The 16,185-nt window shown below is 40.8% G+C and overlaps 1 pseudogene; it reads left to right on the forward strand.

The window, feature by feature from the left end:
• Positions 1-8,320: 8,320 nt before the first annotated feature.
• On the forward strand, positions 8,321-8,553 carry LOC134397069 (U2 spliceosomal RNA; annotated as a pseudogene).
• The last annotated feature ends 7,632 nt before the right edge of the window (positions 8,554-16,185 follow it).

Consider the following 16,185-nt stretch of genomic DNA (forward strand, 5'->3'; position numbering starts at 1 on the left):
CTCCTTTTCATATGGGCACTCTAGGTACACGACATTGGAAGATAGATCAGTTGGGAATCTGCTTTCTTCATGGGTACATTCAAAGGCACTCTCTTCATTGTATTGCATACTACAATCCGCAGTATGGAAATTTCCATGCAATACCTTGAAATCAGGAATTATGCAATCATTAGATTTTCATACTTTCACTTTTTTCTAATTTCTTCTCCAGAAAGTGGTTTTTCTGTCTCATTCAGGGACAATTATTGATAGAGTAAGTGTCTTGTTCAGTTTTGATATAGGCCAGGCAGGCATGAAATCCACTAATTTGTCAACTTTTGTCTGCTTTTATTGTAAGTGCAAGTTTCAGACTAGCCAAAACATGTGTCATATTAATGTGCCTCTGCTGGCACTCCACAGCTATTTGGTGGGATCTTTTAATTGTTTCTGCTATAACCTGTAGCAGTGTTAGGTACTGACTGATTTGTGAGAAATGCCTGGTTTTCTGTTGGGGAAGTTTGTCCAACAAAACTTTGGAATTTCAATCTGTCTACATTGGAGCTCTCTCTGTCTTAGATGCCGGTGGCACCATCTACATAGTGTCAAGTGCTATAAAATCTTCATTGTTATGCAGAATTGCAAGTATTTTGTCATCTTCAGCACTTTTATTCAAGATGTATATAAGACATCATTTCTTCACATTAAGAAATGCTTTATGTGCTTTTCTTTGGACAAATTAATCAACAACAACAGAAAAAACAAGCAACTTTGCCTTGTCAATGTTAATAAATTAACAAATCTTTACCAAAGAGCCCCCCTTTGCCTCTACCAGGGGGACTAGGAGTAGGCCCCCTCAAAATTGTATGCCCATGCCAAGATCTGCCCAGCCCTGATCTTCAGGTGGTAGAAATTTACTCCTTGATAGTTTTGGGGTGCGTCCAAATGAGGCTTTTAAGGAGGACAGGGCTCCTGCATCTTTAACAGTTGCATCGAAAAGGGAATTTCAGCAGGTATCATTTTGTATATATGGAGAAACTGGTGAAATTCCCTCTTCATCACAACAGTTAAAGTGCAGGAGCTATACTAGAGTGACCAGATTTAAAAGAGGGCAGGGCACCTGCAGCTTTAACTGTTGTGATGAAGAGGAAATTTCACCAGGTTCTCCATATATACAAATGACACCTGCTAAAATTCCCTTCTCAATACAACTGTTAAAGATACAGGAGCCCTGTCCTCCTTTTCATATGGTCACCCTACTATTAAGGGCTTTGGTACAGTGTCAATAGTTTCTTCTTCTCACGGTTGCCATACAACAATTTGAAAATAGCTACCATCTGTGTCATGTAGAGTGTCCTTTCCATCACTAGTGTTGACATGTCATCATATCTTGGGCGATGCCTGCTATTAACTGTGGTGATAAATTAGTTCCTTCTGGGTGGCCCACTGCTCATCAAGTGTGATGCAAATGTCAATTCAGTCCCTATTTTTCAATAGCTGACACCGTGCCCAGAATGTTTAAGAATATCAAGGATCTTCCTATTGCCAGTGATACTTTTCATTGCAACACCAACTGGATTTAAAAAAAAAATAAAAAAAAATGGCTTCACTTGTCTATCTTTACAACAACAAACCCAACATCTTGGTGGAACAATGTTGAGTGTCTCCAGCTTGCACCTGTTAATGGCATCACCCCCATTGGCAAACGTGTTGTTAAGAGGCTTCCATGGCTCCTTGGCTGGTGGTTGGTGGTGATTATAGAGGCTCCCTTCCACAGTAAGCCCAAATAACAGAAGTACTTATACATTTCTGGAACTGCGATAGCATTGCCATATAGTGGAAATTGTTATGGCTCTGATATTAAATACAAAAACATAATGCAGTCAAATTGGGTATTTCAAGATACCTGAAGATGATTTCTACCAAGTGGTACCAATTTCAGCCATGTACCTTATGACATAATCAATAGTCGCCTTTTTGGAGTGGTCAGCAAGGGGATACACCCCAACAAAGTCATTCAGATTGGACAGTATGGAATTATATATACTATTCCCCAACAGATGTGGCTTGTTTCATCCATAAATCTTATGGGCTCAGTTCAAATAACACATTTCTCAATGGTGGTTTTAGAACTCCACGGTGGAGTTTTTATGCCATCACTGAGAAATATGTTGCCTGGCAGGAAAACTCCACCCCACAGTGGAATTTTTTTGGGAAACACTCCAAACAGAATATGCACGCTGTGCAGAGGAGAGTTCCTGCGCAACTATTGTGTTGCGTGTTGTGTGGAGGGCTCCATGGAGTTTTCCGTTGAGTTGAGCTGACTTTTCCCACTGGCTATAGTGTTCCCTGGCAAGTGCAGCAAAAGGAGAGAGTGCCGCTCTAGGAGAGTCACTGGGATTGGTCTTTTGCAGCAATGGCTGATGGGATACCATTGGGAGGACCAGGGGGAAGGAGAGAGGCTGGAGGAACTGTCAATCAGACATTAACACACCACAGTCACACAACAGTGGAGTTAGAACAAGTTGTGTGGGGTGTAGCTCCTAAAAACCCAACTATTGAGTGGAGTTTTCACGCTGCGTTGACTAACATGTTGTCTGAACTGAGTCATGATGTGCTTATGGGCCCTGAAAAGGGGTTTTGGGGGGCTGCCACTATTGTATATGCCCCGGAAGTTGTGCATAAGACTGGCAGGTTTTGGAGATGCTATAACTTTTGTAAGATGTCCTTATGGTCAAACCTTTTGTACCTTATCATGCATGTATTTTGACGTGGGTTCTTGGACTATAAAGGCAGGAAAGTTTGAGGGATTTAGAGCCAAAATCAAAATGGAAATTATAGCACATTTGGGCCATTCTAGATTGTATTTTGTAAGGAGTCTGTTCTCCCCTCTCTTGAAGTTAAATCTTCTCCTTTGTAAATTATTAACAGTCCCATTAGGAAAAGTTATAGGACACTCATAAGAGCATAAATGAAGAATTCAGTTATTAAAAAAAAAGTGACCTTGGTGTGACATGTTTTAAATAACACATTTAAGTACTAAATGTATGTAACATTCACTTGTGTTGCAATTAGTTATATAGAGAGCAATACAATTAATCTGAAATGTAACACTCTAAAGCCTGCAACTCTAAAGTTCAGGTGGAAGAATAATTGGCAATAATGTGTCCTACCTCCAGGCAGATTTCGTAGTAAGTCATTTTCAAATATTTGATGTTGGTGATTTAAGTTAGACATTCTCGAATGTGTAGTAGGGTGCTGGCTGCTTAACTTTCAGTTGAATCATTGACATGCCTAATGAAAAAAAATGCACGAAGTATTTCACCTTTCTCCCGTAGGGCAAGATCTCTGTGATGTCCAACAGACACTAGTTTTCTTGATTTCATAACCTGCTTTTCATATTCCTCTCCCATTCATTTTGAGATATTCAGGGTACATTTGAATCTTTTTTGAAAGGCAGCTGAATGGAAGCACTAAAATTAAAGTAACATTCTCTGTTCTGTAAAGAGATCAAACATCCAAATTGGCTATTTCCCCCCCCCCCTTTTTTTAAATCTAAATGGGAGATTTGGAGCACTCATGAAAGCTGAATGCAACTAACTTGTCAATTCAGCCCCTTCAATGCATGTACACACAGCAAAATAGACACCGGAGTGATCATTGCACATCAAAATCCTTTTAGGATTTTGATGTTTTTTTCCTACAGAAAATAAAACATGTCTGCATAGGAAACTTTCAAGCATTCCTTCATGCAAAATTCTTAGTTACATTTAGTGTGACATAACCCAGTCTGACCAGTATATCTTTTTCCAGGGGATAATCATTGATGTTTGACAGGGAAAACCCTGTGGAATATTTTGATTTCCACTCCACATTAAACTTTGATATTGTGGCGCATTGAATTTCAGAAGTAATGGAGTTTAATTAAATTACTTAATCAACTCTCTTAAAAAAATGCTAATGCTAATTTTAATTGGTTTAAATCTTGTGCATGGCCTAAATGAATAGACAGCAGTTCTGGAGAACTGTAGACCCTAGAAATTGTTACAGATTTCTAAATGAATCACTGGTTAAGGAGCAAACATCTGTCAAGTGCATCTAATTGAATGTAGACATTCAGAGACAAATGGGTTGTATTCTTGTGGCAGTGTATAAGAATTAACATGCATAAATCTCAAGAGCTCTTATTTTCCAGAATTTGGAAAGTAATCTTGCCAGTCTCACTGACTTTATTGACACAGCTAATTATGTTGTCACATAGCTAGTGTTTCATTTATATTACTGAGGAAATGAAAAGTATGCTTTCAAAGCATTTTAGATAGTTACTGATTATATGTGTTTGCACATTTATGAGAGTTTTCAGCCCTGCCTCTCTCGATTTCAGATTTCAGTGTTATGGAACACCAGCATAAGAACAAGAGGGCCATTGTACTAAGTTAGGCCAAATGTTTTTATAGCTCAGCATTCTATTTCTTAAGAGTGGACAGTAAGACGTCACAAGGAGAGTTACAATGACCATCTCTTGTTAATACTTAACATTTAGGGAGTCATATCAGACGAGCATTTTATTGCATGCTCGTTACTCCCCAGACACGCTTTTTCACGCGTGATGCCGTTGTCCGCCTCCCACGCGTCTCCTGCCCCTTCTGGTCTTTTTTTTTCTGCAACAAAATAGATCTCGGTAAATCTGACTTATTTTTTCAAAGTGAAACTTGCTTCCATTTCCTGCTGTGTGCAGGAAAAGCAGCGCAATACAAATGCCCACCGAATGGGCCACGTGGTTGTTGCTGCTTCCTCTTTCTTTCCCTGTGTAAAGAAATCATCACTGTTGTGGGACAGCAACAAGAGGCCATAATGATGGTAGGGAAACACGATTTCCCCCGTCTGATGACGCTTTTAGTCATCAGAGGCTTAGAGCCTACACAAATCTACTCAGAAGGAAAGTGCCATTGAATTCAATGGGGTTTTCTGCAAGGTGAGGGGTATAGGATTACAGTGTTACTGTCTCTAAACATAGGCTGAATCTACACCAAGCAGGATATTGCACTATGAAATCAGTATGAAAGCAGTATATAAAAGGCAGGAGCCACACCAAGCAGGTTATAGCATTATGAAAGTGGTATATGTTGTGTGTCAGTGGGCCCCAACAGTTATCAGTGCACTTCAATACCACTATAAAGCAGTAGTGTGGCTCCTGCCTTTTATATACCGCTTTCATAGTGCAAAATTCTGCTTGGTGTAGATTAGGTCATAGTTATTGTGGTTTTCACTGCCCTAGATAGTGATGGGATTATTTAGTAATGAGGCCTCCTATTAGAAAGGCAGTTAGCAGAGAAAAACAAAAAAGGCAAAACAGAATGAACATTTATTAGTCCCATATGTACACAGGTTTAGGACAATAAAGGAGACTATACCCTTCTTCAGTGAAGAAAACAGTTTTACTGACAAGGATTCTTGCAGGTACACTGTAGAGTTTCAAAAGAGTTTGTTCAACCCATTTTGTGTTTCATTACACAAGCAGGAGTGAAAGAGCAAACACATGTGGTCCCAGCAATGTTGGAAGTCAGAAGAAGGGAGAGGAAGGGGAGGAGCAAAAGGAAGAAACCACAGGAAACCACATTGTAGGCTATAGAGATCCTAAAGCTAGCAGCAGTTTAAATTCCCATGCATTAACTAACTGCAACACTGGCTCCTTCCAGTAACTTGAAGATGAAGTTGCAATATTCCCAACAGCTAGCAGATCATGACGGATGCGTACTGTGTATTTTTCATTTGATTCTTTTCAGCAAGGGTTTATGCTAGTAGTCATCACATTTCCATGGCAATTAGTTCCATGGGTTAATTAATAATTATGCATCCTGAGAAGCTGTGCATTGGTCTTAAATCTGTTTGCTATTGATTTCAAGGGATGATGAAATAATAATAATAATAATAATAATAATAATAATAATAATAATAATAACATTTATATACCACACCATAGCCAAAGGTTTCTGGGCTGTTTATAAAGTTCTTGGCAGACAACCTGATAAAAAAGCCTGAAAAACATTTCACCCAGTATTTAATATGATGTGCTGTCTCTTTAAGAAGATCAGCCTCGCACCCTACATACAGACTCTCCAGGGTGGGTAGGCGTGGGTGTGCATCTCCAGCTGGGCTGGGTGAAAATTCCCAAGAAAGCAATCTTGTCATGAAGTCAAGAATGTCTGACCACATACTCAGGGCAAGATGCAGCAATATGACCCAGTCAGCCACACTAAAATTGAGTGCCTCAGGATTAGATTAAGGCCCATTGCCCAGAGATTATAGATATAAATATACTGCAGGCAGAGAGTCACATCCCTGCCCCGCCCCCCAGTGTTACATAATTACTGATAAGTCCAGGGGTTAAGCAGAAAACCCCACCTTGAGGTACAGTGAAACCTAAGAAACCCCTGCCTGATTAGATGTGGACAAAAGGCCTCTAATGTGTCAAAAGTGGTGTCCTTGGAAGATGCATTTCACCCAGGATCAGTTTCCTTGTCTTTGAAAAGTATAAAAAGCCAGGTTTCAAATGCCTGTTGTTCCTGGCCTCTCCATGCTCCTGACCTTCTCAAGGTCCTAGTAACCTACTTTGTTCAGTGTTCCTGGCTGCTTTTGTTGGTTTGCTCTTTTTTCCCTTTGCTGAAATGACTCTTAAGCCACAGGAACTGGGATTCAGAGAACCTAAACAACGCTTCTCGTTAGGGCACCCAGTTCTGTCTGCTTCAGTCACTGCTTTTGCTGAAGCAGCAAGCCACACACCACCTTGTTCAAGGCTCCTTTCTCCCCTGCACCTCAGCCAATCCAATGGGATACCTCGAGAGATATCTTACAACCCCTGTCCTATTTTCTGGAGGTCCTTTCCCAATCAATTTTAGCCTCCACCCCCTTTTTTTACTGCTTTCCTATTGTGTGAATGTTGAGATGTTAGACCCTGTACCTTACACAAACTGCTACAAAACCCCTTCAAACAACCCACCGCACTGGGTTTGCACCAAACCATGGCAAACAGAGGCATCCACAAATGCCATGCAAAAAGGGTGCCCGGAGGCACCCAATGTGATACGACAGCCCCTGTGGCTAAATAAAGCTGCAGTGGGCTGTTACGTCATGTGAAGTTAGTCAAAAATAAGAATTAGCTGCTATAGTTAATTGATTAGTCAGTGAGTAGAATCAGAGGCAGATTGTAAATGAGAAGGGAGCGAGAGAAATTATTGAAAGCATAGGTGTGGTGTTTTAGAGCCATTGTTATGTATCAGTTATTCTTTGTTCTGATAAATAAATAAATAAATAAATAAATGTTATCCTTTAACATACCTATGTTCTGGTCTGGGTGGATTTGAAGACTGGCATATCTCACTACATACACTAGAAATAGAAAAGGGGAGTCCTATTGCTTTCTACATATCAGTAGGTGGTGGCAGCTGGGTTTTTGATGTGTCCTAGGAAAGATCTGGACCAGATCATCTAGGGTCCAGGGCCTTATAGGGTACCCCATGATATGTCAGAATCCCTTAGATGCGTGTCTATGCTCCTGAACCTGTTCAATAAGGACACTCATCTGGATTTGTTTGTTTGTTTTTAAATTTGAGAGAGAATGAGTAACTCGTTCCCCCATTTGTTTTTCCATGCCACTTTGATGATGTTAATGACAATGCATTCTTTTTTTTATTATTATTTTTTTATTTTAAAACACAGAATAAACATCTTACAAAAAAGAAACAACAACACAACATACTACATACATTTTGATAAATGTTGAATACATATGTATTGAGTAAATATTAACTATAACCTATCCTATCATTACAAATATAATCTTTCTTAACATATAAGTGCACCCTCCACCTCGGGATCTATTCCTGCTTCCAAAATCTCATACTTTCTTCCGCTGGTGGTTTCCCACTTCCCTTAGAAAACACAAATATTAGGAACTGTTTCCAAATTCCTTCAAACTCATTTATTTTCGTAATACCTTTCTTCCACTTAATATCACAAGTCAATTTATCATTAATAGCTATATCCCAAACTTCTTTATACCATTCTTCAATAGAATATTCCCCCTGGATCTTCCAGTTCCTAGCTACCATCAATCGTGCTGCAGTCAGCAAACTCGATATCAATTCTTTAATTTCTTTTCCACATTTTAAATCTTCAAATAGTGACAGTAATGCAATTTTTGGTGTTTGTTCTATTTTCATTCCCACTATTTCTTCAATTTCAAAAAACACCTTCTTCCATAATCTTTGTACATATTTGCATTCCCACCACATATGTAAATACGTTCCTTTTTCCCCACAACCTCTCCAACAATTTGCTGAATGCTGCTTCTCGGCCTTTTGGCTAAGATCAAGTGTAGTATCTGTTCTTATCAATGACGATGCATTCTAACACAACACCCTAATCGTCCATAAAGTTCAGCCTTCCAATTACAATTTTCATCCCCTCCCCCCAGTACTATATTTTTCTGGAGATGGGAATCTGAAATGTATATATGAGTGTAAATGTGAGTGCACCACAGATTTAATCCATTGTTTTATCTTTGGTCCATTTCTTAATCCTCTTTTCACTGCCACAGCCCACTTCCACCATGATGGTTCATTACGGCAGTCAGACTGGGAGAGGGTGTAATTGGGAGAGGGTGACCATTGGGAAAAAAATTAAAGGAAACTGGTGTTTGAACTAGGGACGGATTTACATTTTTGGTTTTACGTTATGGGTACAGTTCCTGGGGATTTTCTAAGAAGTGAAGTTGGCTTTTCCATTAATTTGGGTCTGATGCTCCTGGCTTAGCCATAACTGTTATAGAAGTTAGAGCAAATGAGGGTGATCAATCCTGAAGCCTTTATCCAATGGATCACAAATGTGATTCCCTGGTGCTTGATGGGGATACTCCCATGTGATCATAGAACTTTGTAGGGCTTCACTTGTTTATCACTTTAGCTTTACTTCTTCCAAGCATAACTTCTTACCCTATAAGTCAAGTTCACCAGAAATGTGTGGAATCCCCATACATTTCCAATACTTTCCTTGTTGTGATCCATACATCATTTTAACTCCCAAGGAGTTAGATACCAATGTGTTATTAGTTTATATTGATTTTTGCAGAAATGTATACCTAATGATTTACCATTTAGCTTCTACTCCTACATTAGTGTTCCATTATCCTTTCCCCACTTTCCTTTTTATACTTTAGTTGGTGTAAACAATTTATGAGTAATTATACATACATGATTAATAATAGGGTGACCATATGAAAAGGAGGACAGGGCTCCTGTATCTTTAACAGTTGCTTAGAAAAGGGAATTTCATCAGGTGTCATTTGTATATATGGAGAACCTGATGAAATTTCCTCTTCATCACAACAATTAAAGGTGCAAGAGCTATACTAGAGTGACCAGATTTAAAAGAGGGCAGGGCACCTGCAGCTTTAACTGTTGTGATGGAGATTTCACCAGGTTCCCCATATATACAAATGACACCTGCTGAAATATCCTTTTCAATACAACTGTTAAAGATACAGGAGCCCTGTCCTCCTTTTCATATGGTCACCCTATTAATAATCCCTTGAGTTTTTCCGTAATGCCATTAACACCTCAAGTTCTTAAGTTTCTCACCTTAAGCCTACAGACCTCTTTCTTCCAGTAATGATCAAATTCCATAAACACTGAATATTGGTAAAATGATTCATTTTCCCCTACAACATTGTTTTTGATTTGATCATCAAATATGTTGTTGTTGTTGTTGTTGTTGTTGTTATTATTTCCTGGGACTCAAGGTGGGATATAAATATATAAATATATATTTAAAGAACCTTGTAGTCAAGTGGCATATCTGAAACTTTTTGCAGCTGGGCAAGGCGGTAGAATGGCAGATACAAAGGTAAAGACACAAATATCGGTAAATGCAGTTATACAAAATTAGCCTTCATTGCAATTGAGGACTAATGGGATAACAACAACAACAACAACAACAATAATAATAATACATTTAAATGAGATGTTTCATGGAAAATTGATCTTGGGAGGGTTTTGGAGCTGGAAAGAGGTGGTACCTTACTGTGTAGATCAATGCCTTGCCCAATGTAGTGCCTTCCAGATGCTTTGGACTACAACTTTCATCATTCCTAACCATGGTCTAAAAAGGAGTTCATGGTAAGAGAGTTAGATTGAGAATGTAGCAAGAGTCTTTCGAGAGAACATGAGAGTTTGGGGTGGCTGAAGGTGGCAGAGACGGAGGTGGAGATTGTGAGCTGGGATGTAAGGGCAGAAAAATATGGGAAGGCAAAGCTGTGGTTTGGTGTAAAAGTAAAGATGAGTTTGTGCTGGATGGGGAACGGGGAAGTCAGTCAGTGCAGGGTCTTGAGGGAAGGTGTTGCTTTGTGTGAGCAACAAGAAGTGAATGCTTTTGGCAGCAGAGGCCTTGATACCAGAGTGTAGACATGCAGTATAATTCTTAATGATTTATTGATGACGTATTAAAGCAAATGACACATCTTTCTTATGAATATTTTTTCTTTAATACATGTTTACAAAATGTATCCATATAAGCTCCTTTAAAAAACACACACAACCTATGTGTTGCATTATCTGAAAACTGGCTATACTTTCTTATTCAATGATCTGTTTTATTGACAATGTGACAATGGTATGTCATATGCATATGATGCTATTTTCACTGTTTTTATGCTGCTCCTACTCTTTATATTCTAGTTTCATTATGAGTTAATATTGCTAGCATTCATATATACAAAATTAGAGCCAAGATACATCTTTCCTGAGTATTGCTGCTTAACAACAATTCATGAGATAATAATCCATTAGCAATTGATTCATCTGTAGATCTTTCTGTCGCACTCAGATACTACATTCTGGCCATCACTGAACCATCTTTAAAGACAGGATATTTACATGGAGTACAGACACGGACACACGGACACACAGTGCTTTGAAGATTACTGAAAGTGGATTCCAGTACACTCTGGGAGATGCACACACTGACTTTGGCCCTTTCTACATCAGCCTTTCTCCCCGGGATCATCCGTGGATCAACCCTGTGCATCCAAATGATGCACAGGGGATCCTGGGTGCAGGGAGGGATGATCCCTCTATTTCCCCTGGCAGGATCTACACTATTCATTACACCGTTGTTTAAGTGCATTGTTGCGTCCTCCCTTGCTACGTTACAAAATGCAACTTGAGCCCAGTCAATCGAAATACCTTTTCTTCTATCGTTTTACCCCGGCACACTCTTCTTTAGAACGTTCTTCATTATGCTCATACCGGCTCTGAAGTAAACCTCCTTCTTCTGGTGACTCTGAGCTAGACCTGCCGGGATTATTATTATTATTATTATTATTATTATTATTATTATTATTATTATTATTATTATTTATTTATATAGCACCATCAATGTACATGGTGCTGTACAGAGTAAAACAGTAAATAGCAAGACTCTGCCGCATAGGCTTACAATCTAATAAAATCATAGTAAAACAATAAGGAGGGGAAGAGAATGCAAACAGGCACAGGGTAGGGTAAGCAGGCACAGGGTAGGGTAAAACTAACAGTATAAAGTCTGTACAACATCAAGTTTTAAAAGCTTTAGGAAAAAGAAAAGTTTTTAGTTGAGCTTTAAAAGCTGCGATTGAACTTGTAGTTCTCAAATGTTCTGGAAGAGCGTTCCAGGAGTAAGGGGCAGCAGAAGAAAATGGACGGAGCTGAGCAAGGGAAGTAGAGGCCCTTGGGCAGGCGAGAAACATGGCATCAGAGGAGCGAAGAGCACGAGCGGGGCAATAGTGTAAGATGAGAGAGGAGAGATAGGAAGGAGCTAGACCGTGAAAAGCTTTGTAGGTCAACAGGAGGAGGCGGGGCGACGCGTAGGGATGAGGGAAGCCCTGCAGTGTCTTAAAGGGGCCACGTGCGCCCCGAAAGATAAGCAGTTTTTTTAAAAAAATTAAGCCTCTGTCCCCTCTTTCACCGCCCTCCCTCTCCCTCCCCCTCCCCCTCGTCGCGTTGTGCCAGCTCTCCCTCCCCTAGAAAAACCCTCACTTGTCCTAATCAGGAAGCAAAGACCATGGTCACGAGACATGACTTTGAAAGACGGCATTGAATACAACAAAAGGTTGGGGCACATTGTTAGTTTTAAAACGATTTTAACAGAAAGTGGAACGCTTTTAAAAGTCAGAAGAAACGTAACAACAACAGCATCACGTGACTGCTGACGTCATCTCTGCCAACTTGTTACGTTTCATCTAGACAAGTGTAGACGGGCTCCTGGGCTGGATCTACACTACTGTGTCATAGAATCATAGAATCATAGAATAGCAGAGTTGGAAGGGGCCTACAAGGCCATCGAGTCCAACCCCCTGCTCAATGCAGGAATCCACCCTAAAGCATCCCTGACAGATGGTTGTCCAGCTGCCTCTTGAATGCTTCTAGTGTGGGAGAGCCCACAACCTCCCTAGGTAGCTGATTCCACTGTCGCACTGCTCTAACAGTCAGGAAGTTTTTCCTGATGTCCAGCCGGAATCTGGCTTCCTTTAACTTGAGCCCGTTATTCCGTGTCCTGCACTCTGGGAGAATCGAGAAGAGATCCTGGCCCTCCTCTGTGTGACAACCTTTTAAGTATTTGAAGAGTGCTATCATGTCTCCCCTCAATCTTCTCTTCTCCAGGCTAAACATGCCCAGTTCTTTCAGTCTCTCTTCATAGGGCTTTGTTTCTAGACCTCTGATCATCCTCGTTGCCCTCTTCTGAACACGCTCCAGCTTGTCTGCGTCCTTCTTGAATTGTGGAGCCCAGAACTGGACGCAATACTCTAGATGAGGCCTAACCAGGGCCGAATAGAGAGGAACCAGTACCTCACGTGATTTGGAAGCTATACTTCTATTAATGCAGCCCAAAATAGCATTTGCCTTTCTTGCAGCCATATCGCACTGTTGGCTCATATTCAGCTTGTGATCTACAACAATTCCAGGATCTTCCTCATTTGTAGTATTGCTGAGCCAAGTGTCCCCCATCTTGTAACTGTGCATTTGGTTTCTATTCCCTAAATGTAGAACTTGGCATTTATCCCTATTAAATTTCATTCTGTTGTTTTCAGCCCAGCACTCCAGCCTATCAAGATCACTTTGAAGTTTGTTTCTGTCTTCCAGGGTATTAGCTATCCCACCCAATTTGGTGTCATCTGCAAATTTGATCAGCGTTCCCTGCACCTCCTCGTCCAAATCATTAATAAAAATGTTGAAGAGCACTGGGCCCAGGACTGAGCCCTGCGGCACCCCACTCGTTGCCTCTCCCCAGTTTGAGAAGGTTCCATTGATAAGTACTCTTTGAGTCCGATTCTGTAGCCAACTGTGGATCCACCTAATAGTTGTTCCATCTAGCCCACTTTTAGCTAGTTTGTTAATCAGAATGTCATGTGGTACTTTGTCAAAAGCTTTGCTGAAGTCAAGATATATGACATCCACAGCATTCCCACAGTCCACAAGGGAGGTTATCCTATCAAAAAATGAGATCAAATTAGTCTGACAGGATTTGTTCCTGACAAATCCATGTTGGCTTCTAGTAATCACTGCATTGATTTCAAGGTGTTTACAGATTGACTTCTTTATAATCTGCTCCAGAATTTTCCCAGGGATGGATGTCAGGCTGACTGGTCTGTAGTTCCCAGGTTCCTCCTTTTTGCCCTTTTTGAAGATAGGGACAACGTTAGCCCTCCTCCAGTCGTCTGGCACCTCACCCGTCTTCCATGATTTTGCAAAGATAATAGACAAAGGTTCTGAGAGTTCTTCCGCTAGCTCCTTCATTACTCTTGGATGCAGTTCATCGGGCCCTGGGGATTTGAACTCATTCAAGGAAATTAGGTATTCTTTGACCATTTGTTTATCAATCTCAAACTGCAATCCTGCCCCCTCAACTTCTGCTTCACTTTTTCCAGGGGGGTCATAGATCCGCTTTTGGGAGAAGACCGAGGCAAAGTAGGAATTGATTTCTTCTGCTGAGTTAGATGCTAGTCAGGTGAAAAAACGCCCCAGCTTTGAAGTGAATTACTTTTGTTTGTCGTCTGTTATCAGCCTTTTGTTTGTCGTCTGTTATCAATTTGCCATCCTCATTAAGCAGTTGAACCACCATTTCTTTCCTCTGTCTTTTACTACTCACGTATCTGAAGAAAGCCTTTTTATTGCTTTTAGCATCCCTCGCTAATCTCAGCTCATTCACAGCTTTAGCCTTCCTGACGCCATTTCGGCACTTCTGCGCCACTTGTCTGTACTCTTCTTTTGTAGCCTGGCCTTCCTCTCACTTCCTATATGTATCCCTTTTTGTTTTCAGTTCATCAATAAGCTTTTTGTGGAGCCACATTGATTTCCTCTGTTGTCTTCTATCTTTTCTTCTTGTTGGAATTGTTTGTAACTGTGCCTTTAAAATTTCATTTTTTAGATACTCCCACCCATCCTGCACTCCTTTTCTTTTTAGGCTCCCTTGCCACGGGACCTTACTTATTATAGTTCTGAGTTTATTAAAATCAGCTTTCCTAAAATCCAGAGTACGTGTATGGCTACGCTCGACTTTTGTCTCCTTCATAATCAAGAATTCAAGTATGACGTGGTCACTTTCCCCCAGAGTTCCCGTAACTGCCACTTTATCCACTAAGTCATCCCTATTGGTCAATAACAAGTCAAGGATTGCTGACCCTCTAGTTCCTTCCACCACTTTCTGTAGGAGAAAGTTATCACCCATACATGTCAGGAATTTCTTGGAAGGGCCGCTTTTGGCAGTAATGGTCTCCCAACAGATATCAGGGTAATTGAAGTCCCCCATCACTACTACATCACACTTCCTTGAAACACTGGCAATTTGTTTCTCAAAAGTTTCGTCCTCGTCTTCTCCTTGATTGGGTGGTCGGTAGTAGACTCCGATTATCATATTCTTTTTATTCCTAGCCCCATTTATTTTAATCCAGACGCTCTCGACGGGGTTCCCAATCTCATCCGCCTGTATTTCTGTGCAGGGATAGGTATTTTTAACATATAGTGCAACTCCACCTCCCTTTCTATTTCTTCTGTTCTTTTTGAACAAGTTATATCCTTCAATTGCTATATTCCAGTCATGGGAGTCATCCCACCAAGTTTCAGTTATACCTATCAAGTCGTATTTGCCTTCATGTAATAAGAGTTCAAGTTCATTCTGTTTGTTTCCCATGCTCTGGGCATTAGTATATAGACATCGAAGACCATGTGTTTTATAGTCTGGCTTTGTTCCTACCTTGTTGCAGACACTATTTTGGGACTCTGTTGGAGCTGTTCTCTGTACTGTGGTGCATTGGCCTTCATCCATTGTTGTGTCCTGGGCCCCAACAGTAGACAAAACTGTTATAAAGTGCTTTAAACCACGTCCTAGTAGCAGGGGTCAGCAGAAGGAAGGAGCCGAGACAGGGGGGAGTCCAGGGCCATTGGGGGTGGGGTGGGGTGTGAGATTAGGGCTTTTTTGTTGTTGTTGTACTTACTGTTGCATTGGAGTGAAAGTGCACTCCAGCTCCTGTTTTTTAAAAAAAATAAATGGCGGGTGTGATGGGCACGATGTCCCTCCTCCCATCTGGGATGTTGCACTTCCATTTAGACACACAGGGATGGAGTTGGAAGCAGGTAAGTCCAGGGTCACCCCTCCCTCCCTCTACACCCTTAGGTGTAGAAAGGGCCTTTGATGACTGCTGTGTTAACCCACGGAGCAGCATGTTTGTTTGGGGAACTGATAACTAGTATCCAATGTTAGTCCTACATAGAGTAGACCCATTGAAATGAATGGCACTAAAGGTAGTCATGCCTAACTGAAGTCCTATTCATTTCAATGGATCTACTCTAAGTGGGTCTACCATTGGATACTACTTAATATAGTACATAGGATGCTGCCTTATACTGAGGCCTTAGCTAGACCTAAGGATTATCCCAGGCAAATGGAGGGGTTGTCCCTGCCTGCTCCCGGGATCCCGTGTGTCATTTGGATGCACAGGGATGATCCCGGGATGATTCTGGGATATATGCTTCTTCTAGCCATGGCCTCTGTCAGACCATTGGTTCATATAACCCAATATTGTTGACACTGACTGGCAGTAGCTCCCCAGGGTTTCAGGAAGGATTCTTTTGTCACCCTACCTGGAGATGCCAGGATTGAAGCTGGGACCTTCTGCAT

This window comes from Elgaria multicarinata, chromosome 3, assembly GCF_023053635.1.
Source record: "Elgaria multicarinata webbii isolate HBS135686 ecotype San Diego chromosome 3, rElgMul1.1.pri, whole genome shotgun sequence".
In the NCBI taxonomy this organism is placed as follows: Eukaryota; Metazoa; Chordata; class Lepidosauria; order Squamata; family Anguidae; genus Elgaria; species Elgaria multicarinata.